The sequence below is a fragment of the Pelodiscus sinensis genome, chromosome 30, assembly GCF_052426305.1.
Source record: "Pelodiscus sinensis isolate ZL-2025 chromosome 30, ASM5242630v1, whole genome shotgun sequence".
Taxonomy (NCBI): Eukaryota; Metazoa; Chordata; order Testudines; family Trionychidae; genus Pelodiscus; species Pelodiscus sinensis.
The window spans coordinates 15692501-15718144 of record NC_143081.1 but is presented as its reverse complement, the minus strand read 5'-3'; the positions used below and the strand labels follow the sequence as shown (position 1 = coordinate 15718144).

General features: G+C 61.0%; 1 long non-coding RNA gene and 4 pseudogenes across 4 annotated transcripts; 3 read left to right on the top strand and 2 right to left on the bottom strand.

The window, feature by feature from the left end:
• Positions 1-953: 953 nt before the first annotated feature.
• LOC142821056 (ribonuclease pseudogene) lies at positions 954-3589 on the top strand (annotated as a pseudogene). The gene is made up of 2 exons (XR_016348076.1): positions 954-1215; positions 1607-3589. The product of XR_016348076.1 is annotated as a ribonuclease pseudogene (transcript).
• An 899-nt stretch (positions 3590-4488) lies between these two features.
• LOC142821055 (ribonuclease pseudogene) lies at positions 4489-7903 on the top strand (annotated as a pseudogene). Its single transcript, XR_016348075.1, has 2 exons — positions 4489-5047; positions 6803-7903. The product of XR_016348075.1 is annotated as a ribonuclease pseudogene (transcript).
• A 137-nt stretch (positions 7904-8040) lies between these two features.
• Positions 8041-17267, top strand: LOC142821057 (ribonuclease pseudogene; annotated as a pseudogene). The gene is made up of 2 exons (XR_016348077.1): positions 8041-8855; positions 16258-17267. The product of XR_016348077.1 is annotated as a ribonuclease pseudogene (transcript).
• On the bottom strand, positions 9683-15602 carry LOC142830456 (uncharacterized). The gene is made up of 2 exons (XR_012905714.2): positions 14967-15602; positions 9683-12400 (listed from the first exon to the last, which is right to left on the bottom strand). It is a non-coding gene; the product is annotated as an uncharacterized LOC142830456 (long non-coding RNA).
• A 1464-nt stretch (positions 17268-18731) lies between the features above and the next one.
• Positions 18732-19163, bottom strand: LOC142821327 (ribonuclease pseudogene; annotated as a pseudogene).
• Positions 19164-25644: the final 6481 nt, after the last annotated feature.

The window sequence follows — 25644 nt, the reverse complement described above, 5'->3', positions numbered from 1 at the left end:
ACCCAGGAGTCCTGGCTCCCAGCCCTGCCCCCCCCTCTACCCACTAGACCCCACTCCCCTCCCAGAGCTGGGGAGAGAACCCAGGAGTCCTGGCTCCCAGCCCTGCCCCCCCCCCTCTACCCACTAGACCCCACTCCCCTCCCAGAGCTGGGGAGAGAACCCAGGAGTCCTGGCTCCCAGCCCTGCCCCCCCCTCTACCCACTAGACCCCACTCCCCTCCCAGAGCTGGGGAGAGAACCCAGGAGTCCTGGCTCCCAGCCCTGCCCCCCCCCCCCGCTCTAACCACTAGTCCCCCCTCCCCTTCCCAAACTGGACAGAACCCAGGAGTCCTGGCTCCCAGCCCTGCCCCCCCCCCCGCTCTAACCACTAGTCCCCCCTCCCCTTCCCAAACTGGACAGAACCCAGGAGTCCTGGCTCCCAGCCCTGCCCCCCCCCCGCTCTAACCACTAGACCCCCCTCCCCTTCCCAAACTGGACAGAACCCAGGAGTCCTGGCTCCCAGCCCCCCACCAGCCCTGGGCAGGGTCTGGCCCCAGGAGAGACAACTCCAAGCCCCAAGGCCAGGCTGGTGCTGGCAGCTGGTCCCTCCCCCCCCCGTCCCCCCTCCAGTCCCCGCCCTTCCCCCGTGCTCAGTGGTTCGGGGGTGCAGGTGGGGCAGGTCGCGGCTCCCCCTGGCCAGGCTGCCCCCCCCCAGGGACCTGGCAGGGGCCCACGGAGAGCCGGGCTGGGCGGGGCGCTGGGGTCGTGGGGTGCCCAGGGCCCCCGATAAGGGGCAAAGCCAGGACTGGGCAGGACGGGCGGGGGGCCCGGAGGCCCGGGTTGGAACCTGGCTGGGGGAGGGGAGGGGGAACTAGTGGTTAGCGCAGGGGCTGGGAGCCGGGACTCCTGGGGTCTCTCCCAGCTCTGGGAGGGGTATGGGGTCTAGTGGTTGGAGCAGGAGCAGCCTAGGGCTATGGTCACAGGGACAGCTCCAGGCTCTGGGCTGGGGGGTTCTCAGAGCCCTGCCCCCCTTCTCCCTCCCCCCGCACCACTAGGGTGGTTGGGGGAGGAGCAGCCCCGCCCCAGCTGGCTTGTGGGCCCCATATAACCCCCGGTGGGGAAGGAAACGTAGGGACTGAGCTCTGTGGGGCCCAGGTGGGGGTGAGGACAGACCCAGCCGGGGCGGGGGCGACTGGGGGCAGACTCCAGCCCTGACCCCGGACGGAAGGCAGAGCAGGTGAGATCTGGCGGGCGCGGCAGTGGGGGCTAGTGGTTAGAGCAACAGGGGCGGGGAGCCAGGACTCCTGGGTTCCGGTTCCAGCCCCTGCCTGGGGGGGGGGGGGCAGACGGGGGCAAGCGGGTCATGTGGCCCCCTCATGGACAAGCCAACGGAGCAGAGTTGGGGCGGGCTGGGGTGGGGGCCAGTTCTCAGCACCGGGCTTTGGGGGTTCGGGGTTTCACACTTAGCATGGGACTTGCAACCCCTACAGGCCCTGAGGTCGCGCCCGGGGGGCCCAGCTGGAAAGCTGAGCCATAGCCACCGCGTGCCTCAGTTTCCCCATCTTCAAGATGGGTACAAAACCCTTTCTCCACCGGCTGTCTCCATCCATCTCCCCTCCCCGCGGCAGGTGGATCCAGCGCCGGACCCGCCATGGCCCCGGGGGGACCCCGCCCCGCGCTCCTGCTGCCCCTGGCCCTGCTGGCCGCCCTGGCCCTGCCCAGCGACGGCGCCAGCTACCAGCAGTTCCTGACCCACCACGTCGACTTCCCCAAGACGGAGGCCCCCAGCGAGCGGCTCTACTGCGCCCGCATGATGGAGCTCCGGGGCCTGACCCGCCGGTTCTGCCGCCAGCGCAACGTCTTCCTGCACGCGCCCGCCCCGCAGCTCCGGGCCCTCTGCGCCCGCGGGGGGGCCCACGTGGGCCGTAACCTGTACGACAGCCCCACGCCCCTCGGCCTCACCGTGTGCCGGGCGCTGCCCGGGTCCCGCCCCGGCGCCTGCCGATACCGGGCGGCCGTGGGCAGCGGCCGGGTCCGCGTGGCCTGCGCCCAGGGGCTGCCCGTGCACCTGGAGAGCGCGCGCCTGGAGTGAGCAGGGCCGGGGCACCCCAGCCCCCCCCCCGGGCAGCCTCTGTCGCTGGGGCCTCTCCTGCCCCCCCCCCAGGCATCCCCCTCCTCCTTACCCCACAGGCCAGCTGCTTGGGCCGCCGGGGGTTCCCACGCTGGGGCCCGGTTCCCAGCACCACCATGGCGCTCCTGCCCCCTAGCGCTGCCCCAGGGCCAGGCCTGCCAGGGGAGAGCGCCCCCTGCTGAGCCTCCTGCCGCTCCCTGCCCCACAGCGCCCCCTAGTGCTGCCTTAGAGCCAGGGGGGTGTGTCCCCTGCTGAGCCTGGCCCCACAGTGCCCCCTACTGCTGCCCCAGGGCCAGGCCTCCCAGGGGAGAGCGCCCCCTGCTGAGCCTCCTGCCCTCTCCCTGCCCCACAGCGCCCCCTAGTGCTGCCGTAGAGCCAGGGGAGAGCGCCCCCTGCAGGACCTCCTTCCTGCTCCCTGCCCTACAGCGCCCCCCTGAGCCAGGGGAGAGCGCCCCCTGCAGGACCTCCTTCCTGCTCCCTGCCCCACAGCGCCCCCTAGCACCCCCTGCAGGACCTCTTTCCTGCTCCCTGCCCTACAGCGCCCCCTAGTGCCCCCTGAGCCAGGGGAAAGCGCCCCCTGCAGGACCTCCTGTCTGCTTCCTGCCCCACAGCGCCCCCTAGCACCCCCTGCAGGACCTCTTTCCTGCTCCCTGCCCTACAGCGCCCCCTAGTGCCCCCTGAACCAGGGGAAAGCGCCCCCTGCAGGACCTCCTGTCTGCTCCCTGCCCCACAGCGCCCCCTGCTGGTGACACCCCAGAACAGGAGTGTATCCCTCTCGCACCTCGGCTGGCTCTTGGCCCCCCAGCAGACCCTGCCCCTGTCCTCTGGCACCAGCCTGTCCTCCCCACGCCCGGCCGGCCGGGGACCCGGAGCCCTGCTCTAAGCCACCCGACAGAGCCGCAGCCTGCGCTCAATGTGCCCCCCCCCCTCCGGCCGGGTGTCCGCCGGGCCTCGGGGACCTGCCCGCGCCGCGCTGGCAGCCGGACGGGGCCCCCGGGGACGGGCAAAGCCCCTTTCTCGAGAGCCGGCCCCGGGAAGTTCGGAGCGAGTTCTCTCCGCGTTCTCAGGCCCCCGATTTCCCCGCGGGGCCTCCCTTGGCCGGGGGCCCAGCCTGCCCTGCCAGGGGCCCTGGTGAAACATCCCTTCCCCGCCCACGGTTCCCAGCGCTTGGGGAAGGCCCCGGCCCTCCCCTCGGCCGGGCCGGTCCTTACGCCAGGCCAGCTGGGGCCGGAGCGGGGAGCCCCAGGTCGGTGCGAGGTGGGGGGCCGACCCCCAAGGCCCAGCACAGCAGCAGGGGGCGCCCTGCTGCGAGTCAGGCCTGCACCTCCCCCCTCACGCTCACTCTCCCTAGCCCCGGTGTGTGGCTGGTGGGGAAACTGAGGCCTGGCAGGTCAGGCTCTTTCCAGAGCGGCTTGGAGCCCTGACTCCCTGAAAGTGGAGACCTGGGTTCCCGAATCCCCTAGGCAGAGCTGAGCCTAAATCTCCTCTGGCAACATCTGAGCCCTGGGCCCCTCCCCAAATTCCAGCCCCATGGCCCAGAGCCTCCAGGCCGGGACTGGGCAGCTGTTTCCTGCCAGCTGGGCCCCACCCCAGAGGCAGCTGCAGCCGGACCCCCCTGTAGCCGGGCCCGTTCCAGCGCCAGGGGGAAGGACTTCGCCCCTTGCTCTCGGGATGTTTATTTGGCCTCAGTGTTTCCCGGGCTCTGGGATTGTGTAACCGGCCAGCGAGACATTTCTGCGAGCGCAGCCGCCCCGCCGGGTCTCTGCCGCCGAGCTCCGCACAGCGCCCACCGGAGGGTCCCGCGCTCAGACCCGCCCCGCGAGGGAAACCGAGGCACAAGCCAGCGGTGAGTGGAGGGCGGCGGGGAGGTGCAATGGCCGCTGTGTTTTGGCAGGAAGGGCAGATACAACGATCGGAACATGACACCAGGGCCCCCGCCGCGAGCAAGGCAGAGAACCCAGGAGTCCTGGCTCCCCGTGCTGCCTGCTCTAACCACTGTCCCCTACTCCCCTCCCAGGGCCAGGGAAAGAACCCAGGCGTTCCGGTTCCCAGACTCCCTGCTCTCACCACTAGCCCCCACTCCCCTTGCAGAGCGGGGAGAAGCCAGGAGCCCTGGCTCCGAGCCAGTGTTGGCTGTAAGCTGCGCGCTCGGGCAACGCTCCAGGAGGGACTCGAATGCCTCCCCTCGGGTTGGCAGAGCGCCCCGGGACTGCAGCGCTGCTCCCATGGGTGGTGCGCGCCCACACCTACCTCGGTGCACAGCACAAGCATTATTCCGCACGTGGCTGGAACCCATGAGTGGGATGGTTGCTCCCAGCCCCCCGCCCCCCGCCACCCCTGTTTGCTCTCCACCCCGACGCCTGCTTTTCCCCCACAGCCATGGCCCAGACGGGACCCCGTCCCGCGCTGCTGCCGCTGCTGCTGCTGCTGGGGGCTCTGCTGCTGGCCGGGCCGGGCCGGGCCCAGCGGGAGACGCGCCACGAGAAGTTCCACCGGCAGCACGTGGACCATCCCCGCACCAGCGCCCCGGACGCCCGGCGCTACTGCAACCAGCTCATGGCGCAGCGCAAGCTGACGGGCGCGGCCTGCAAGCCCACCAACACCTTCCTGCACGCCCCCCCCGCCCAGGTGGACGGGGTCTGCGGGCCGGGGGGCACGCCCAGCACCGGCAACTACCACGAAAGCCTGGAGCCCATGGAGCTCACCGTCTGCCGCCTGGCCGGGGGCTCCCCGAGCCCGCCCTGCACCTACCGCGGCCGCACCGGCACCCACCGCGTCCGCCTGGCCTGCGAGGCCGGCCTGCCCGTGCACTTCCAGCGCCAGCTCTAGGGGGCGGCACGTCCCCGCGCCCAGGGGGGTCGGGAGCCAGGGCCCTGCTGGGGCACGTGGGGCCTAAATCCCTTGGTCCTCTTCCCCGGCCTCTGCTGCCCCCTAGTGCCTGTTATACAGTATAGCCGCCCCTCCCCCTCCCACCCTCTGCTGCCCCCTAGTGCCCATTATACAGTATAGCCGCCCCTCCCCCTCCCACCCTCTGCTGCCCCCTAGTGCCCATTATACAGTATAGCCGCCCCTTCCCCTCCCACCCTCTGCTGCCCCCTAGTGCCCATTATACAGTATAGCCGCCCCTTCCCCGCCCACCCTCTGCTGCCCCCTAGTGCCCATTATACAGTATAGCCGCCCCTTCCCCACCCACCCTCTGCTGCCCCCTAGTGCCCATTACACAGTATAGCCGCCCCTTCCCCACCCACCCTCTGCTGCCCCCTAGTGCCCATTATACAGTATAGCTGCCCCTTCCCCGCCCACCCTCTGCTGCCCCCTAGTGCCCATTATACAGTATAGCCGCCCCTCCCCCTCCCACCCTCTGCTGCCCCCTAGTGCCCATTATACAGTATAGCCGCCCCTCCCCCTCCCACCCTCTGCTGCCCCCTAGTGCCCATTATACAGTATAGCCGCCCCTTCCCCTCCCACCCTCTGCTGCCCCCTAGTGCCCATTATACAGTATAGCCGCCCCTTCCCCGCCCACCCTCTGCTGCCCCCTAGTGCCCATTATACAGTATAGCCGCCCCTTCCCCACCCTCCCTCTGCTGCCCCCTAGTGCCCATTATACAGTATAGCCGCCCCTTCCCCACCCACCCTCTGCTGCCCCCTAGTGCCCATTATACAGTATAGCCGCCCCTTCCCCTCCCCACCCTCTGCTGCCCCCTAGAGCCCATTATACAGTATAGCCGCCCCTCCCCCTCCCACCCTCTGCTGCCCCCTAGTGCCCATTATACAGTATAGCCGCCCCTCCCCCTCCCACCCTCTGCTGCCCCCTAGTGCCCATTATACAGTATAGCCGCCCCTTACATCCCACCCTCTGCTGCCCCCTAGTGCCCATTATAGAGTATAGCCGCCCCTTCCCCACCCACCCTCTGCTGCCCCCTAGTGCCCATTATAGAGTATAGCCGCCCCTCCCCCTTCCACCCTCTGCTGCCCCCTAGTGCCCATTATACAGTATAGCCGCCCCTTCCCCACCCACCCTCTGCTGCCCCCTAGTGCCCATTATACAGTATAGCTGCCCCTTCCCCACCCACCCTCTGCTGCCCCCTAGTGCCCATTATACAGTATAGCCGCCCCTTCCCCGCCCACCCTCTGCTGCCCCCTAGTGCCCATTATACAGTATAGCCGCCCCTTCCCCGCCCACCCTCTGCTGCCCCCTAGTGCCCATTATACAGTATAGCCGCCCCTTCCCCCCACCCTCTGCTGCCCCCTAGTGCCCATTATACAGTATAGCCGCCCCTTCCCCCCACCCTCTGCTGCCCCCTAGTGCCCATTATACAGTATAGCTGCCCCTTCCCCCCACCCTCTGCTGCCCCCTAGTGCCCATTATACAGTATAGCTGCCCCTTCCCCGCCCACCCTCTGCTGCCCCCTAGTGCCCATTATACAGTATAGCTGCCCCTTCCCCACCCACCCTCTGCTGCCCCCTAGTGCCCATTATACAGTATAGCCGCCCCTTCCCCACCCACCCTCTGCTGCCCCCTAGTGCCCATTATACAGTATAGCCGCCCCTTCCCCACCCACCCTCTGCTGCCCCCTAGTGCCCATTATACAGTATAGCCGCCCCTTCCCCGCCCTCCCTCTGCTGCCCCCTAGTGCCCATTATACAGTATAGCCGCCCCTTCCCCACCCCACCCTCTGCTGCCCCCTAGTGCCCATTATACAGTATAGCCACCCCTTCCCCACCCACCCTCTGCTGCCCCCTAGTGCCCATTATACAGTATAGCCACCCCTTCCCCACCCCCCTCTGCTGCCCCCTAGTGCCCATTATACAGTATAGCCGCCCCTTCCCCGCCCTCCCTCTGCTGCCCCCTAGTGCCCATTATACAGTATAGCCGCCCCTTCCCCACCCCACCCTCTGCTGCCCCCTAGTGCCCATTATACAGTATAGCCACCCCTTCCCCACCCACCCTCTGCTGCCCCCTAGTGCCCATTATACAGTATAGCCGCCCCTTCCCCACCCACCCTCTGCTGCCCCCTAGTGCCCATTATACAGTATAGCCGCCCCTTCCCCACCCTCTGCTGCCCCCTAGTGCCCATTATACAGTATAGCCACCCCTTCCCCACCCACCCTCTGCTGCCCCCTAGTGCCCATTATACAGTATAGCCGCCCCTTCCCCACCCACCCTCTGCTGCCCCCTAGTGCCCATTATACAGTATAGCCACCCCTTCCCCACCACCCTCTGCTGCCCCCTAGTGCCCATTATACAGTATAGCTGCCCCTTCCCCCCCCCCCCCGCTACCCTGCCCAGTTCTGTCTCAAAGCGGGGGGAGCAGGGGTGACGTGGGGATCACATTTTCTCTGTTTGCTTGTTCTGTTGCATGAGATTCCTGCTGTCCAGTCATAACCCGCTGTGCGTGCCTCAGTTTCCCCAGGCACGGCGCCAGTAGTAAGATGAAGACTGCGGGTGTGCCACACGGAGGGAGGCTGCCCCAGAGCAGCACGTTCACAGGGGCTGCAGCTGAGCAGAGAAGGGGGGCGACCCGCTGGCCCGTCATGCTGGGGACACTGGACACTCTGGGGCCGGGTCCTGCGTGTGTGAGCGAGCCGCTGGCTTGGGGGGCAGGGAGGGGGGCAGGGCCTGGCTCCGGGCCCCTCTCCCGGAGCTGGGCTGCTCTGGTCCCTGCACTGCCCCCTCTGTGCTACGCTGGGACCCACTTGCGTGCCTGGGCCCCTCCGCGGGGCCTGGAGATCCCCCTCGCTTGGGGACGATTGTCCGTCCCGGTGCCAAGCAAATAAATGGTGTTTTGCCCGACTGTGCCCGGAGCGTCGCTGGGGCCCAGCGCCCTGCCAGCCCGGCAGCGCCGGGGGGGAACCGAACCGCCCGCCCCGGAGTGAGACCCCGGGGGCCCGAGAGCGCGGCTCCTGAAACTCCCCCCCCCCTCCGCTGCCCCATTGGCGGCCAGGGCAGACCGAGGGGAGGGAGGCGATGAGCAGAGCCACCCCCCCCGGAAACACCCCAAAGTCTTCCTCCCCCACCGCAGCCCTGCCAGCGGCCACCACCGGGTGCCTCTGGGCCGTGTCCAGGGTCCCTTCTGCGGCTGCGGCCAGTCCCTGCCCCCCCCGGCTTTGTGTTGGGGGAATTGTCCTTCCTGACCCTGCGGCCCTGGAGCCGGTGATGGGGGGGCCGGCATGCAGCACGGGGGCGGCCAGCGGGCGTTAGGGGGGGTTCCCCTCGGGCATGGGGGGAGGGGCTGGACACAGGGGGGCAGCCCAGGGGACCCCACCACCTGCCCCCCGGGGGCATTTCTCCCAGCAAGCAGCCCTGTTCACAGGACACTGGCCCCTGGCTTACAACTCCCCCCCCCCCCCGCTGGGCGTCATGCGGCAGGTGCCCACCTGAGGGCCAAGCCCTCCCCCCCTCAGCACCCATCACCCCTGCGCCTCGCTCCCTGGCCGGGCGCCACGGTCCCAGCTGGCCCCAGGCTGAGCCGGGGAGGCCGGGCCGGAGAGCGCAGGTGTTCGGGGAGGGCACCAGGCCGTGGCGCCCGTAGGGCCCGTTGCGGGGCATGGCCCAGGACAATGGGGCCGGAAAGGCAGGGGGTAGTTTAGCACCATCCTGCCCCTCCCCGTGGCCCTGCACTGCCACGTAGGCACCCCCCCCCCGGGCATATAACAGCGCCCGGAGCCACCGGACCCTCAGGACTCCTTGTGCCGTCGGCGGCCGGATCCTCCTCTCAGGCGGGGGGCGAAGGAGAGCGGAGCGGGTGAGACGGTCGGGGCGACGGGGCCTGGGCATGGAGCTGGGCGCAAGGGGCCGAAAGGGGGGCGCAGGGAGGCTGGAGGGGAGGCGACTTCAGGGACTTCTGAGGAAGCAGCCTAGGGCCATGCTGCAGCCAGTGGGGGTCACTCACAACCCACTGCCCAGCACAGCAACCAGCAAAGTACCAACACTACGTCACAGGGGGACGCAGGCAGACATGGGCCCGGCTGTGATACCCGGGAGAGGGGGGACGCAGGCAGACGTGAGCCCGGCTGTGATACCCGGGGGAGGGGGGGACGCAGGCAGACGTGAGCCCGGCTGTGATACCCGGGGGAGGGGGGGACGCAGGCAGACGTGGGCCCGGCTGTGATACCCGGGGGAGGGGGGGACGCAGGCAGACGCGGGCCCGGCTGTGATACCCGGGGGAGGGGGGACGCAGGCAGACGTGGGCCCGGCTGTGATACCCGGGAGAGGGGGGGACGCAGGCAGACGCGGGCCCGGCTGTGATACCCGGGGGAGGGGGGACGTAGGCAGACGCGGGCCCGGCTGTGATACCCGGGGGAGGGGGGGACGCAGGCAGACGTGGGCCCGGCTGTGATACCCGGGGGAGGGGGGACGCAGGCAGACGAGGGCCCGGCTGTGACACCCGGGGGAGGGGGGACGCAGGCAGACGTGGGCCCGGCTGTGATACCCGGGGGAGGGGGGACGCAGGCAGACGTGGGCCCGGCTGTGATACCCGGGGGAGGGGGGGACGCAGGTGTTACACCTTGGTTCGGTGATGTGATGTGAGCCTCAAGGGTTAAAGCCGACTATCCAGTGAAAACTACTGGATGATGGTGAAACAAATGATTTTTATTAAGTGGTCAAAACCAGCAATTAACAAGTAGGTGTTTGAACTAGCAATTGCTTAGTACTTTTACAGCGTAGAAAAGCTTGGGCACAATTATACCCAACTGATTACAATTCTTTGATTACAATTCACTTATATCAAATCACTATCCCTAATTCGCCTAAGACAACGCAGCATACAAATAAAAAATACAAAAAACAAAGCCAAAATAATGATAATAAAAGAACCGTCCAAAGCCAGCCCCTCTATGGTTATTTTAGGACAGCTGGTGGAGTTAGTTATAAATCTACTTTTACAACTTAACAACTCCGGGGCTTCTATTTCTAATACTTATACTTAACCTAAATACAACACTACTATGCAACACAAAATTATACAATTTACACAGCGTGGTTAACAGAACTTAGATACACTTTACAGAATTACACAGTGAAATTAACACAACTTGACTATTAATTAAACCAATAACTAATACATTTAAAGCAATACTTACAAATCCAGAAACGATAACGACACAAAGACACACTAGAACTCGGAGCATGCTCAGGACTCGTGCACCCCTATATTTGATTCGAAGGGTGGAGAGGCAGCCTCAGGGTGATCAATCCTTTAGCCAGGCAAAAAAAGACACGTGCCCTCAATACACGGAACCTCCGTCGAACAAAGGGATTGAGGGTCTTTTATACAAAACTTCGGTGTCTGTGCCATGCTAGGGTTTGCATTTGGCAGGGCCTGATAGGCTAGTGATGAGGTAGTATGACAATACTGCCCTATAGAAATTTTCGTGATGTATGCGTGATCCCCTCGTGGACAGGACCAGATGGGGCATAGTTAGTGTTAGACAATTATGTTTTATTACCCTATGTTTACTTTTTCCCTTGCCCCTAAGACTGGTCAAGCTACGGTCAAATGAGGCTTATCTGTAAGCACTATCTAGTCATGCTCACCTCCCTATTTTTTTTTGGCGCCTGTGAGTCCCAGAATGCCTATAAGATCAAATTCCATTCACAAAACTGCATTGTGCTGCCCATGCTCCTCTGAGTATCTGGGTTTTGTGTGAGGGGCCTTGTGTGGCAGGATGGGCTATACGCGAAGGCTATGGACAGAAAAAGCCTGCTTTACAACATGCCCCCGTGGCCATGGCCGAGCGGCCCAAACGCCACTGATTATACCTCCTCCTTGTCCTCAATGCCTTTATCGGCGCCAAGTAAAGATTTTCTTTCAACGAGAAGCACTTGCGCAACAATGCGTTTTGTACAGGCTTTTAAAACAGCGCATCCTAGAACAAGACAAACAATGCATGTTATGAATGTGATGAAAATAGAAACAAAAAGTTATTTGTATCGTTCTAAACCAAACCATGAGGCTAGCCATTCCAGTCCGAAAAAGGTGCGCGATTCCCTGACATCCGTTACAATTTGCTCAATATTCTCAATTACATCACTTACATTTTGTTCAATTGACTTAATTTCCATACAACATTTATCTTTAAACATAGAACCATATTGTGACTCATCTAACCAACTACAAAAACCATTTTCTTTTGCTAACAAGTAATCAAGAGCTAATCTATTTTGCATAACATATACACGTATTTCTTCAATTTTATCTGATAGTAGTTTTAGTCCCTTGCTTGTTTGGTTGCCGAGGCGTTCAATAGCCAGGGCATTCAATTCAAGTTGTTCTCGCATTATCAGATTTCCAACAGGATTCCAGGTGGATATTGCTATAGCTGCTTTTCCAAACCAGGTGCCTACCGACTGCCAGAGTGAGGACAAATCGCGGGTTTTCCGCCCCACAAAACGAGGCAGTGAGGAGTCCTGTACATAAATGCCTCCTCCTTGAACGGCTACATGGCCAAAGGTGCAGCGTTCTTTTGCATTAATAGGCAACCGAGAATGGGCTTGATTTCCACAAAGCCAGAAGTGTCCCGGGTACAACGATTGGAGGCGAGGATGGTTACTGCACCAGGGAGCTAGTTCATCGTTTACATCTACGATGGTTATATAAGCACCAGGCAATGAATAGAATGGAGTAATGCGCAGACCACCATCATCGTGGCTATTACTTTCCGTCTGACACATAAAATTCCTGTTTGCAAACAAAAAGGGATAGGGAATAGGGGTAGAGGTAAACTGTGGATTAGTTTCTTGATACTTATCATAATACAAAATACTGGTTAGATTCAAGACTATTGTTGTTAGGTGATGTTAATAAAAAGGAATTTAGTGTGGCTGTTAAAACAAAGCCAATCCAGTGGGAAGGGGTTGGTACCCCACTCCTAGTTTTTCTGTTCACATGGCACACTTCTTGCTTCTTTTCAGTTTCTTTTTGTTCACCTGTGAAGACATTGTTAACATTCTCCTAGCTTAACAATTACTACACTATTATCTTTTCACTAAACTTTATAGTTACCAATTGATTGCCAATTGATTGATTGGGCCCAATTATTAATTTTGTTTTTGTTTAAATTCATGCTTCTGCTTTACTTAAAATATCCTTTCATAAAAACACTAAATATCCTACACACAATGACATTTGCAATACGTATTACAATTAAGACACAAGACAAACTTGGACAGAAGACAGAACACAAACTTATTATGTTATGACACAGAACCATGGTTTTTTCTTTAGTTGTTCAACTGTTCTTTAGCTGTTCTTTAGCTGTTCTTCAGCTGGTACCAGCGCTTTCTGATCTGAAAGACAAAAAAAACATTTCTACCCCGGGGTGGGGGGTGACACATTATATCTTAGAATACTTTTCCTTTTGCTAATTTTGATCAGCCTAATGTTACCAAATGATATGCTTTCATTTTGCCCACCAGCTTCGGTTTAAGTGAATTACTTCATTGTTCAATTATTAAGTTAAAGGTGGCATGCCTTAGTTTCCCTCTTGTACTACAGATCAGTCTTAATGTGTGAAGCTTCAAATGATTTACTTCCACAGAAACTTTTTCTTAAAACAAGGTGTTTGCTAGTTACTATTCCATCAAACAGAAAAAGGTTTTATTTTCCTGAAAAGAATCATACTTGATGTTACAGGCGTACTTATGGGGGATAGTGCCGTCCCTCCCTTTCCAGAACAGACAGGCAGTTTGCAGACACACACAACCTCGGGTCTGATACCAACTCAAAAGTGTTATCAACTTAGCCTTAAACAGAGACACAGTGAAGTTTCAGAGCTTGGATTCTTAAAACAATAACTTGTTTTCTTAGAGAGCAAATTTAACCTTTAAGGGTACAGCTTTTACAAATTTACAATGTATAGATTTATCCTTTTATGCAGTTAACCAATTAAGCTCCAGTAGAATTTCTTATTTCCCTAGTCTGCCCATAAAACTCCAAACCTTAACACATGCTTTTTCTTTCTATTGTCTGTCTTGATTCCTGCTAAATAGCTTTTTCAATGACACAAGTGTTGTCCATTATTAATTTAGTATGAAGGGTAGGCTTTTCAATTAGCCCCCACAGCTTATAGTTCCTTTTCATGGGTAAATTTAAATGTTTATTATTGCAGTTAGCTACTTATAATTTCCAAACCTTTTAGTACAGGGGTTTGAGAATTTCCTGAAGTTGCTTGGCAGCCCTTTTCTGGTTCAACAGGCTGCTCTGTGTGTGTGTTTCCAGCTAAAATGCTTAAGGCCAGTATGGCTTGATGGTCGGCAGGTATTCCTTCCTTCAGAATTTGGAGGAACACTTCCCACAAGCTGTTAAGTCTATTTCAAAACTCAGTGTTTTACATTCTCTTTATTTACAACCTCTGATCCGTTATTTAAAGCTACACATTCCAACCATACTGTGGGGAGCTCTCCTGCATTACGCTGCATGTCCTCTAAAAGGGTTTTTAATTCGGTCCAGGATCGGGTGCATAGAACCGTGACCTGGTTAGTAAGTCCGATTGCTGCATCATAAGTTGTTTTTTAACGGCTACTGGGAACACTTCCACTTCAGTTTTTTTTGCTAAAGGTGGGGTGCTTGGTGTTTTTTAAACTTTCGAGAGCTTCTCAAGGATAAGAGGGGGGGCTTAGCTGGCCCAGCTCTTTTCTCCGGAGGCACATCTATATCTCGGTTGGGATTGTTAGCCTCAATTTTTTGCTGATCCCCACACACAGCAAAACTTAGTGGTGTGTGGCTTGAGTCCAATTTTCAGAGGGTCGTTTTAAACATGACTCACAAAACCTCTGCTACTTTCTTGAGTTTAAATTTATCAGGCTTTAATTTCTTTTGCTCTTGGGATTCTTCTAACTTTTAAACTAACTCTATTAAGAGAGTGCGCTCTGGACTACCGTGGGTAACAGGGGTAGCTGGAAGGGTGGCTGACACGTGGCTATCAGATTTCTTTAAAACTCTTTCTGCCGCGGTCAAAAGTTTTGCCAGGTCTGTTTCGCTCCCTTTTAACCCTGTAGTTACACAGGCGGGGCCTTTTGTCTCCTCTTCCTAATAAAACGTGACAGAGTGGTGTGTCCTTAACAAACACCTCAGAGAAGAGATTGTTAGGAGCGCTACCCATGTTTTTAAGGCTTGCCCAGTTCCTTACTTTTATATTAAAAATCATTGAGGGGTTATTACTCTCATCTCCCAATTTGTAATACGTTAAATGACTAAATACATCTTCCTGAGTTTCACTTGGGGGTCTGCCTGCCCAGGGGCATTCACCACATCCTGTTCGTGACGCCATGTTACACCTTGGTTCGGTGATGTGATGTGAGCCTCAAGGGTTAAAGCCGACTATCCAGTGAAAACTACTGGATGATGGTGAAACAAATGATTTTTATTAAGTGGTCAAAACCAGCAATTAACAAGTAGGTGTTTGAACTAGCAATTGCTTAGTACTTTTACAGCGTAGAAAAGCTTGGGCACAATTATACCCAACTGATTACAATTCTTTGATTACAATTCACTTATATCAAATCACTATCCCTAATTCGCCTAAGACAACGCAGCATACAAATAAAAAATACAAAAAACAAAGCCAAAATAATGATAATAAAAGAACCGTCCAAAGCCAGCCCCTCTATGGTTATTTTAGGACAGCTGGTGGAGTTAGTTATAAATCTACTTTTACAACTTAACAACTCCGGGGCTTCTATTTCTAATACTTATACTTAACCTAAATACAACACTACTATGCAACACAAAATTATACAATTTACACAGCGTGGTTAACAGAACTTAGATACACTTTACAGAATTACACAGTGAAATTAACACAACTTGACTATTAATTAAACCAATAACTAATACATTTAAAGCAATACTTACAAATCCAGAAACGATAACGACACAAAGACACACTAGAACTCGGAGCATGCTCAGGACTCGTGCACCCCTATATTTGATTCGAAGGGTGGAGAGGCAGCCTCAGGGTGATCAATCCTTTAGCCAGGCAAAAAAAGACACGTGCCCTCAATACACGGAACCTCCGTCGAACAAAGGGATTGAGGGTCTTTTATACAAAACTTCGGTGTCTGTGCCATGCTAGGGTTTGCATTTGGCAGGGCCTGATAGGCTAGTGATGAGGTAGTATGACAATACTGCCCTATAGAAATTTTCGTGATGTATGCGTGATCCCCTCGTGGACAGGACCAGATGGGGCATAGTTAGTGTTAGACAATTATGTTTTATTACCCTATGTTTACTTTTTCCCTTGCCCCTAAGACTGGTCAAGCTACGGTCAAATGAGGCTTATCTGTAAGCACTATCTAGTCATGCTCACCTCCCTATTTTTTTTTGGCGCCTGTGAGTCCCAGAATGCCTATAAGATCAAATTCCATTCACAAAACTGCATTGTGCTGCCCATGCTCCTCTGAGTATCTGGGTTTTGTGTGAGGGGCCTTGTGTGGCAGGATGGGCTATACGCGAAGGCTATGGACAGAAAAAGCCTGCTTTACAACAGCAGGCAGACGCGGGCCCGGCTGTGATACCCGGGGGAGGGGGGGACGCAGGCAGACGTGGGCCCGGCTGTGATACCCGGGGGAGGGGGGACGCAGGCAGACGCGGGCCCGGCTGTGATACCCGGGGGAGGGGGGACGCAGGCAGACGTGGGCCCGGCTGTGATACCCGGGGGAGGGGGGACGCAGGCAGACGTGGGCCCGGCTGTGATACCCGGGAGAGGGGGGGACGCAGGCAGACGCGGGCCCGGCTGTGATACCCGGGGGAGGGGGGACGCAGGCAGACGTGGGCCCGGCTGTGATACCCGGGAGAGGGGGGGACGCAGGCAGACGTGGGCCCGGCTGTGATACCCGGGGGAGGGGGGACGCAGGCAGACGCGGGCCCGGCTGTGATACCCGGGGGGGGGGGGGACGCAGGCAGACGCGGTGCTGGCGAGCCAGGCGGGCGCAGGGAGATCCCGCCGCGTGTGTACACGAAGGGCAGAGCCGAGGGAGAACCGGCCCGGCTGGGGCCGGGGGAACAGGGCCCCGATCCAGTGGGGGTGCAAAGGCAGGAGAGAGGGAAATCCAGGGCCAGGCGGCTGGGCGGAGAGGGAGCCCCCAGGGGACACGACACAGGACAAGCGGCCCCCCCTGACCTGCCCACGCCCCTCTCCCCGCAGGCGATGGCTCCGCGGGGCCCCCGGCCCGGGCTGCTGCTGGCCCTGGCGCTGCTGGCCGGCTGCCTGGCGCGGCTGAGCCGAGGGGCCAGCTACCCGCAGTTCCTCCGGCAGCACGTCGACAGCCCCAAGACCCGGGCCCGGGACGACCGGACCTACTGCGCCGTGATGATGCCGCGGCGGGGCATGGCCAGCCCCTGCAAGCCCACCAACACCTTCGTGCACGCCCCGGCCCGCCAGCTGCAGGACGTGTGCGGCCCCGGGGGCAGGCGCGTCGCCCGCAACCTGCACGACAGCAACGGCCGCTTCCGCATCACCACCTGCCGCCGGGCCGGGGGCTCCGCCCGCCCCCCCTGCCGCTACCGGGGGGCCAGCAGCACCCGCCGCATCCGCGTGGCCTGCGTCGGGGGGCTGCCCGTGCACTTCGACCGCAGCCTCTAGGGCCCGGCGGCCGGACACGGGGCCTCTAGCCGCCCTGGGTCTCTGGGGGCGCCCCGCTGAGTCCCTGCCCCCCCTCAGCCCCCCTCCACACGAGGGACCCGCCATGGGACCCGGGTCTCCGGCTGCCCTGGGTCTCTGGGGGCGCCCCGCTGAGTCCCTGCCCCTCCTCAGCCCCCCTCCACACGAGGGACCCGCCATGGGACCCGGGTCTCCGGCTGCCCTGGGTCTCTGGGGGCGCCCCGCTGAGTCCCTGCCCCTCCTCAGCCCCCCTCCGCACGAGGGACCCGCCACAGGACCCGGGTCTCCAGCTGCCCTGGGTCTCTGGGGGCGCCCCGCTGAGTCCCTGCCCCTCCTCGGCCCCCTCCGCACGAGGGACCCGCCATGGGACCCGGGTCTCCGGCTGCCCTGGGTCTCTGGGGCACCCCGCTGAGTCCCTGCCCCTCCTCGGCCCCCCTCCACACGAGGGACCCGCCATGGGACCCGGGTCTCCGGCTGCCCTGGGTCTCTGGGGGCGCCCCGCTGAGTCCCTGCCCCCCCTCAGCCCCTCTCCGCACGAGGCACCCGCCATGGGACCCGGGTCTCCAGCTGCCCTGGGTCTCTGGGGGCGCCCCACTGAGTCCCTGCCCCCCCTCAGCCCCCCTCCACACGAGGGACCCGCCATGGGACCCGGGTCTCCGGCTGCCCTGGGTCTCTGGGGGCGCCCCGCTGAGTCCCTGCCCCCCCTCAGCCCCCCTCCACATGAGGGACCCGCCATGGGACCCGGGTCTCCGGCTGCCCTGGGTCTCTGGGGGCGCCCCGCTGAGTCCCTGCCCCCCCTCAGCCCCCCTCCACACGAGGGACCCGCCATGGGACCCGGGTCTCCGGCCGCCCTGGGTCTCTGGGGGCGCCCCGCTGAGTCCCTGCCCCTCCTCAGCCCCCCTCTGCACGAGGCACCCACCACGGGACCCGGGTCTCCAGCTGCCCTGGGTCTCTGGGGGCGCCCCGCTGAGTCCCTGCCCCTCCTCGGCCCCCCTCCGCACGAGGCACCCACCACGGGACCCGGGTCTCCAGCTGCCCTGGGTCTCTGGGGGCGCCCCGCTGAGTCCCTGCCCCTCCTCGGCCCCCCTCCGCACGAGGCACCCACCACGGGACCCGGGTCTCCGGCTGCCCTGGGTCTCTGGGGGCGCCCCGCTGAGTCCCTGCCCCTCCTCGGCCCCCCTCCACACGAGGCACCCGCCATGGGACCCGGGTCTCCGGCTGCCCTGGGTCTCTGGGGGCGCCCCGCTGAGTCCCTGCTCCTCCTCGGCCCCCCTCCACACGAGGCACCCGCCACAGGACCCGGGTCTCCGGCTGCCCTGGGTCTCTGGGGGCGCCCCGCTGAGTCCCTGCTCCTCCTCGGCCCCCCTCCACACGAGGCACCCGCCACAGGACCCGGGTCTCCAGCTGCCCTGGGTCTCTGGGGGCGCCCCGCTGAGTCCCTGCCCCTCCTCAGCCCCGCTCTGCATGAGGGACCCGCCACGGGACCCGGGTCTCCAGCCGCCCTGGGCTGGGGGCGCCCTGCTGAGTCCCTGCCTGTCCTCAGCCACCCTCTGTGTGAGGCACCCGTAGCGGCACCCAGGACCCAGGGGGATCAGGCCCTGCGTCTGGCAGCGCGGCCCCCGGCAGTCAGCAGGATCAGAGCGGGCTCAGCAGAGCAAACCTGCCTCTCCAATCTCCGGTGCCCAGGGCACAGGACACGCGCCCCTTCCACACCCCCAACCCCACCCTGAGCCCCCCAAAACTCACAGCCCTCTGCCCTCAGCCTCCCCTCCCCCGGCCTCTCCTTACCCGCACCCCTCCCTCCAGCCGCTGTTCCCAAATGAAGCAGACGGTTCCGGAATAAAGCTGGGACATTGCCCTTTATTTCCCAAAGCGAGTCACGGGGGGACACGGGTGAGAACAGCGGGGAGCGGGGTGCACGGGGGGGTCTGTGTGTGGGGCTCCGTGCCCAGCTGAGGGTGCTGGCTGCTCCCACTGGTGCTGTGTGGGGTGCGGGGGGGCCAGGCGGCGTGGCCAGGTCAGGGTTGGGAAGGGCCAAGGGCTATTGGCTCCTCTTCAGTCAGGGGTTCGAAGTGCACAGGATAGCAGCTGCAGCCCAGCTTTATCTTGGCGGTGCGGCGCTCTCCCTCGTACTCGCAGGCCGGTTTCCTGCCGGAGCTCTTCCTGCAGACAGTCAGCTTAAACGGTTCCTTGCTGAGGAAGAGGTTGTCTGTTTTGTGCGTCCCTCCCTCGGGCTGGCAGACGGCCCGGATCTCCTCCTCAGGGGCGTGGATGAAGGTGTTGGTCCATTTGCAGGGAGGTGTCTTTGAGTTCTCAGGGGGGGTCGGACGGTTAATGCGATCGGGCATCATTTCGTTGCAATACTCGGTGGGGTCAGGGTCGTCCCAGCTGGCGGGCGAGTCAATGTGCTGTCTCCGGAACCTCTCGTATCCATGGTCGGGCCAGGGCATCCCCAAGGAACTGGCCAGCCGGACGAGGCGCAGCAGCGCAGCCCAGAGGCCTCGCGGGACCTCGGCCGTGTGGGTCGCTGGATCCACCTGCCGTGCAGGGGGGAAGGCGGATGGAGACCGCGCAGGGAGGGGGAAACCAGCTGGGTCCAACTTCCTCCCTCCACACCCTGTCCTGCCCCACCCAGCGCTGCACGGGCCCAGAGGGCAACGCATGCTGAGAAACGCTTCCCACTTCCACATGGCAGCTGGGGAAACTGAGGCACGGTGCGTCCCACTCCCGTTTCAGGTTCCATGGGGGTGCTCGAGTCCCAGGGGACACCCCAGAGTCAGGGCTCAGCCCGCCCCTCCTCCCCTCAAGACACGTGGCCACTATCCAAGCTGGTCTCTAACCAGCAGTATGACCATTGTGGCCTGGCTCCCAGCCCCCTGCTCTAACCACTGGCCCTCACTGCCCTCCAAGAGCTGGGGAAAGACCCCAGGAGTCCTGGCTCCCTGCCCCCGGTACCTGCCGCAGGAGAATTTTGACCCTGGTGTCCAGCCTGTGGGTGCCGGCCGGCTGGTGACTCTTGGGGGGCACGTGGCTCCGTGGGCGGCTCCGGTCCTGGCGGCTGGCGTTGGGGGCGCTGAGTGTGGCAGGGACGTGGCTGCAGGGGGAGGCTGGATGTGGTGCCGTGAGGGGCAGCAGGGACCCCACTCCTGCCCCTCCCCCACCTACCCCCTCTCTCCCGCTCCCCCCTCCCCTCCCTGTCCATCCCCAGGGCGCTCTCCCCTCCCCCGCCCTGGGCCGTTCTCACGCTGCGCCCATCCCTGGGGTATCTGGCACCTTCCTCACCAGGTAACGGGCCTGACTCCAGGAGTGTCCCGGGGCAGGGGTGGGGGTTGGTTCCCAGCCACCAGCCAGAGCAGGGTCCCCCCCCAGCACAGAGCCCCAGGATGGCCGGGGAGCCTCCCTCAATCTCCCTGACAGGGACATTCCAGGTCATGGGTGGGGGGGGCCTTGGTCTGTCTCCATCCCCCTCCCCTCCACAGGTGCGCTAACCACTGGGCCACACAGCCAGGGTCTCAGTAACACCCCAGGATTTACACACCGTGGAGCAGCTTCAGCGGGAGAGACCGACCCTCCTTTCCCATGGCTCCGGGGGTCAGGTGCCTCTGAGGGAGGGTGGGGCCCCAGGGGGTACCAGTCCTGCTCCCCATAACGGGGGAGGGGGACACTGAAGTGGGTCTGACACCTGCCTGGGTCGCTCCAACCCTGCGGTGATGGGGGGGTCTCTAGCCCCCCCCCCAACGTGCTTTCATTTTGAGGCCAAAGGGGGAACATTTTGTCCTCCCCTTTTCCCTTCCCCCTCCCAGGTCATTCCCCCCCTCCCCCCCCCCCCGCAGCGCCCCAGGGACTGGCACTTACCCAGAGCCCAAGGTGGCGGCCGGCGGCTCAAACTCCTCCGGGATCAGGGGCCCAGCGGGTGCTCCAGGCCGGGTCTCCGCAAGGGCCACGTGGGGCTGGGCTGCCCATCCCCCGCTGGTCTCCCCTGTGGGGCCCCTTGAGAGTGAGAGGCTGGAGGAATTGGGGGGCTAGTGCCCCCCCAAGACCTCCCACCCCATGGTGCCCAGCAGTGTCCTGGAGAGCCCCTGGTGCCTTATCCAGGCCCCCTGCCCTTAGAAGCCCTCTGTGACGATGCGTTGGGGTCCCCCGACTCCTGCACCCCCGGAATGTCACGAACAGACCCCCCAGCCAGTAGAACAGAGGGAGTTTATTGCTTCACCAGGACACAGCACAGCACTGATGGAATCTGGTTCCAGGGCAGGCCTAGGATGCCTCAGCCCCCCTTGAGATGGGGGAGCCTGGGCCCTAAATCCCAGCCCCTTGCTCAGGCTGCCTCCTCCATGATCCCAGACAGCAACTAAAACTCTGCCCCAGCCCTGCCCCCCAGCCAGGGTCTGGACCCCGCCCTCCTCCCTTTGTCCCCCTCCCTGGGAGGTGACCTGTGGGACAGGTTGGGCGCCCCTTGCCTAGTGACTCATCCCGTCCTGCTGGGCCCTGCTACAAACACCCGCCAGTGGGGGTCACCCACAGCCCATTGCCCAGCATAGCCACCAGCAAGGTACCAACACTACACTACCCCCCGCCCCCCGCAAGCCCGCTCAGCTGCCTGGCCTGGCCGGGGGCTTCAGACTCACCCTCAGGGGCCCCGGGGGGCAGGAGCAGAGCCAGGAGCAGCAGCAGCATCGTCAGTGTCCCTGGGGCAGCGGCGCGCTCCCCACACAGCCCTGGGGTTTATACACCCCCGGGGGGGGGGGGCAGGAAGCCTCAGGGTCACGTAGGCCCAGCCTGTGGGGAGCCTGTGGGGAGCCGGCAGTGAGCGGAGGCCCTGGGGTGTGAAGAGCGTCACCTCCTGCACCTGTGGCCAGGGCCCTGGGGGTGCAAACCAACCCCCTGCAGCGCAACAGGGAGAAATGAGTCCCTGGGGGGCCAGGACTCAGCAGCTGAGCCCAGTGGGGGTGCGGCAGAAGAGCGGGGAGCTGCGTTCCCTCCCCAGCCAGTGACACGTTCGGGTTGGTAGCTCCGGTTTCCTTCTGTGCCCGGCTCGGCCGCAGCGAGGGGCGTTCCCGGTGCTTTCCTGGGAGCCGTCCTGCCCTTAGGAGGGTTCGGGGCAGCCAGCCAAGGCCCTGCGCTTTGGGGGACCCCGCCACAGCCACCTCCGTCGTCCTGCGGATGGGCCTGGGGGATTACGGGGAGTCCCTGCCAGCTGCGCCCCCCACAATCGCCGCAGCGGCAGGAACTGGAGTGACCGGGAGCTGGCCCCGTTCTGCCCTCTCCTGGCCCCGCACCAGACCCTCTGCTAACGCTCCAACTCACTATGCAGGGGGAGGGGAGTTTGGGCAAAGGGGGTAGTTAAAATTAGCGGGGTAGTGTAGACATACCCTATCTATCTATCTATCCCCATACACCCCCTCTATCTATCTATCTATCTATCTATCTATCTATCTATCTATCTATCTATCCCCATACACCCCCTCTATCTATCTATCTATCTATCTATCTATCTATCTATCTATCCCCACACACCCCCTGTATCTATCTATCTATCTATCTATCTATCTATCTATCTATCCCCACACACCCCCTGTATCTATCTATCTATCTATCTATCTATCTATCTATCCCCATACACCCCCTCTATCTATCTATCTATCTATCTATCTATCTATCTATCTATCTATCCCCATACACCCCCTCTATCTATCTATCTATCTATCTATCTATCTATCTATCTATCTATCTATCTATCTATCCCCACACACCCCCTCTATCTATCTATCTATCTATCTATCTATCTATCTATCTCACAATACAATCCAGTGCCCCTGTTCTAATAGACTTTGCACACGGGAGGTGGGGGGGGGGTGAGGTATCCTCTGAGAACACGTCGTTTGCTGCTCATTACTGTCCTGGTTCACTATGGACGGCAACTGGACAAGTCGACTTAGGACTCGGGAGAGCCCGGCCAGAGACCAGTGTGCGGGGGTTGGGGGGGTTCTGATCCCAGCCAAGCCCCCTTTCCCCTGCCTCTGGATGGGCGGAGTTTCTTTCACAGGGTGAATCATTGGGGGGCAGGTGTCCCAGGCCCCCTCCCGATCCTACAGGGCCTTCGTGGAGGTTTGGCCCGGCCCGGTGGTCACTCACTGGCACGTGCGGGGGGCTGCTGGTGAAGGAGACTTTGTGCTGACGGCGGCTACATTGCATGGCAAGGGGGGGCGAGGGAAGGAGGCGGGGGGACATGACAGAGTGGGGGCCCACAGCTCCCTGTGGCCTGAGGTTCTCTGGCCCCGGCCCGGCTGTGAGTGTCGCCCTCAGGAGCCAACTCAGACGCACCTTCCCCCAGCCCCAGGTAAAGATGCTGCTGCTGCTCCTGCTGCCGGCAGCCCCCCTCCTGCCCCTCTGGGCCCACACTTTGGGGGGGGGGCAGCCAGGAGTCCCCTGAGGGCAGGACTCACCCTGGCCCTGGAGGCCCCTGAAGTTTCTGGGGGAGGGAGACACTTTATCTGGGGACACCAGAGCAGCCAGATGGAGTCAGGCCCATCTAGCCCAGTGTCCTGTCGGCCACAGTGGCTAGTGCCAGGTGCCCCGAGGGAGGGAACAGAACAGGGAACCATCCAGTGACCCCTCCCCTGTCGCCTATTCCCAGCCCCTGACACAGAGACCAGGAACCCCTCGCCTGTTGCCCATTCCCAGCCATGACACACAGAGGCCAGGGACCCTTCCTGCCCAGCCGGGCTAACAGCCTTTTATGGACATAACCTGCCTGCATCTATCTAGCTCCTCTGCGAACCTGTGAGAGTCCCGCCCTCACCGCACCCCAGGGGAGAAGTGTCACAGGCCGACTGTTTGTTGTGTGAAGGGAAACTTCCTTTGGTGTCTTTAAACCTCAAACCTGTTCCTTTCATCTCATGACACCCACCCACCCCCCCCCCCGACCCGCCTGCCTGTGTGACCAGCAGGAAATAAAACCCCTTTCTCCTACCCCCTTGTTACTCAACCCGGGGGGCTGCAGCAATTTAGAGGGGGGGTCACAGTATCACAAAGTTAGAGGACCCCTACACCAACCTAACCCCCCTTGGCCTCCTCTTCTCAAAGCTGGAATGTTCCCGTCCCCATCCTCCCCCTCTATCTATCTATCTACCCCCATACACGCCATCTATCTATCTATCTATCTATCTATCTATCTATCTATCTATCTATCCCCACACACCCCCTCTATCTATCTATCTATCTATCTATCTATCTATCTATCTATCTATCCCCACACACCCCCTCTATCTATCTATCTATCTATCTATCTATCTATCTATCTATCCCCACACACCCCCTCTATCTATCTATCTATCTATCTATCTATCTATCTATCTATCCCCATACACCCCCTCTATCTATCTATCTATCTATCTATCTATCTATCTATCTATCTATCTATCTATCTCCACACACCCCATCTATCTATCTATCTATCTATCTATCTATCTATCTATCCCCACAAAACCCTTCTATCTATCTATGGATATGTCTACACTACAGCACTAATTCGAACTAACTTAATTCTAATTAGTTAATTCCAACTAAGCTAATTCAAATTAGCGCATCTAAACCTAAAAACTAGTTCGAATTAGCATTGTGCTAATTCGAACTAGCATGTCCACACTGAGTGGACCCTGAACCGGGGTTAAGGATGGCCGGAAGCAGTGCCGGCAGGGCATCAGGTTAGGACTTAGAGCGTGGAGCTGCTGTCTCAGGCTAGCCGAGGGCTGTGCTTAAAGGGTCCCGACCCCGGACAGACAGTTCTCAGGGGTGCCCCACTTGCAAAGCAGTCCTGGCTTGGAGTGCCCGGAGTACCCACACTGGGCACATCACAGCACTCGGCCATCAGCCCGGCTGCACTTGCCGCAGGCTGCCATCCGTGCGGGTAATCGGGGGGCTGCAGGAGAGCTTCCACCCCGAGGACCCCGCAGAGCCAGTCCAGGCCCCGGGGCAGGGGAGGCTGAGAACGGCCGAGGGGCTGAGTTCCCAGGGCCGGGGGATGTGACATAGTGGGGCCCACAGCTCCCTGTGGCCTGAGGTTTCCTGGCCCCGGCCCGGCTGTGACTGTCGCCCCCGGGAGGTGAGTCAGACGCACCTGAGCCTGAGCTGAGCTGAGCTGAGCTGAGCATGCTGCTGCTGCTCCTGCTGCCGGCAGCCGCCCTCCTGCCCCTCTGGGCCCACGCTGGTGAGTGGGGGGGGGAGGAACAGGCCAGGGGTCCCCTGGGGGCTGGACTCACCCTGGCCCTGATGCACTGGGGTAGCTGGGGGAGGGAGACACTTTTTCTGGGGCCACCAGGGGATGTAAGAGGGGCCAGACCGGGTCAGACCGAAGGCCGGTCTGTGACGTAGTGGGGGTACTTGCTGGGCTGTGGTGACCCCTGCTGTCTGGAGCAAGACCCAGCAGAGAAAACCTCACTATGCAAAGGTGACTCAAAAACCTGTTGAACCAGACACCCCCCATGGAGAGGAACAAAGGAAGGTGGATGCTGCCCTGGCTGGGGGGCAGGGCTGGAAGAGGGTTAGTTACTTGCTGGCTGAAAAGCAGGGAATAAGGAGCTGGGGAGGGGGCTGGGACTCCCCTATCTCAAGGGGGGCACTGAGGCCTCTTAGCCCCAGTTCCTGTAACCAGATTACATCTGTGCTGCGCTGTGCTGGAGGAGCAATAAACCACCCTCAATTCCACTGGCTGGTGCAGTCTGTTCATGATATTTCGCGGGTGCAGGAGACGGGGAACCCCCAACGCGCCGTCACACGGTCCAACCCAGTGTCCTGTCGGCCACAGTGGCCAGCGCCAGGTGCCCCAGAGGGAGGGGACAGAGCAGGGAACCATCCAGTGACCCCTCCCCCTCACCCATTCCCAGCCCTGACACACAGAGACCAGGGACCCTCCCTGCCCAGCTGGGCTAA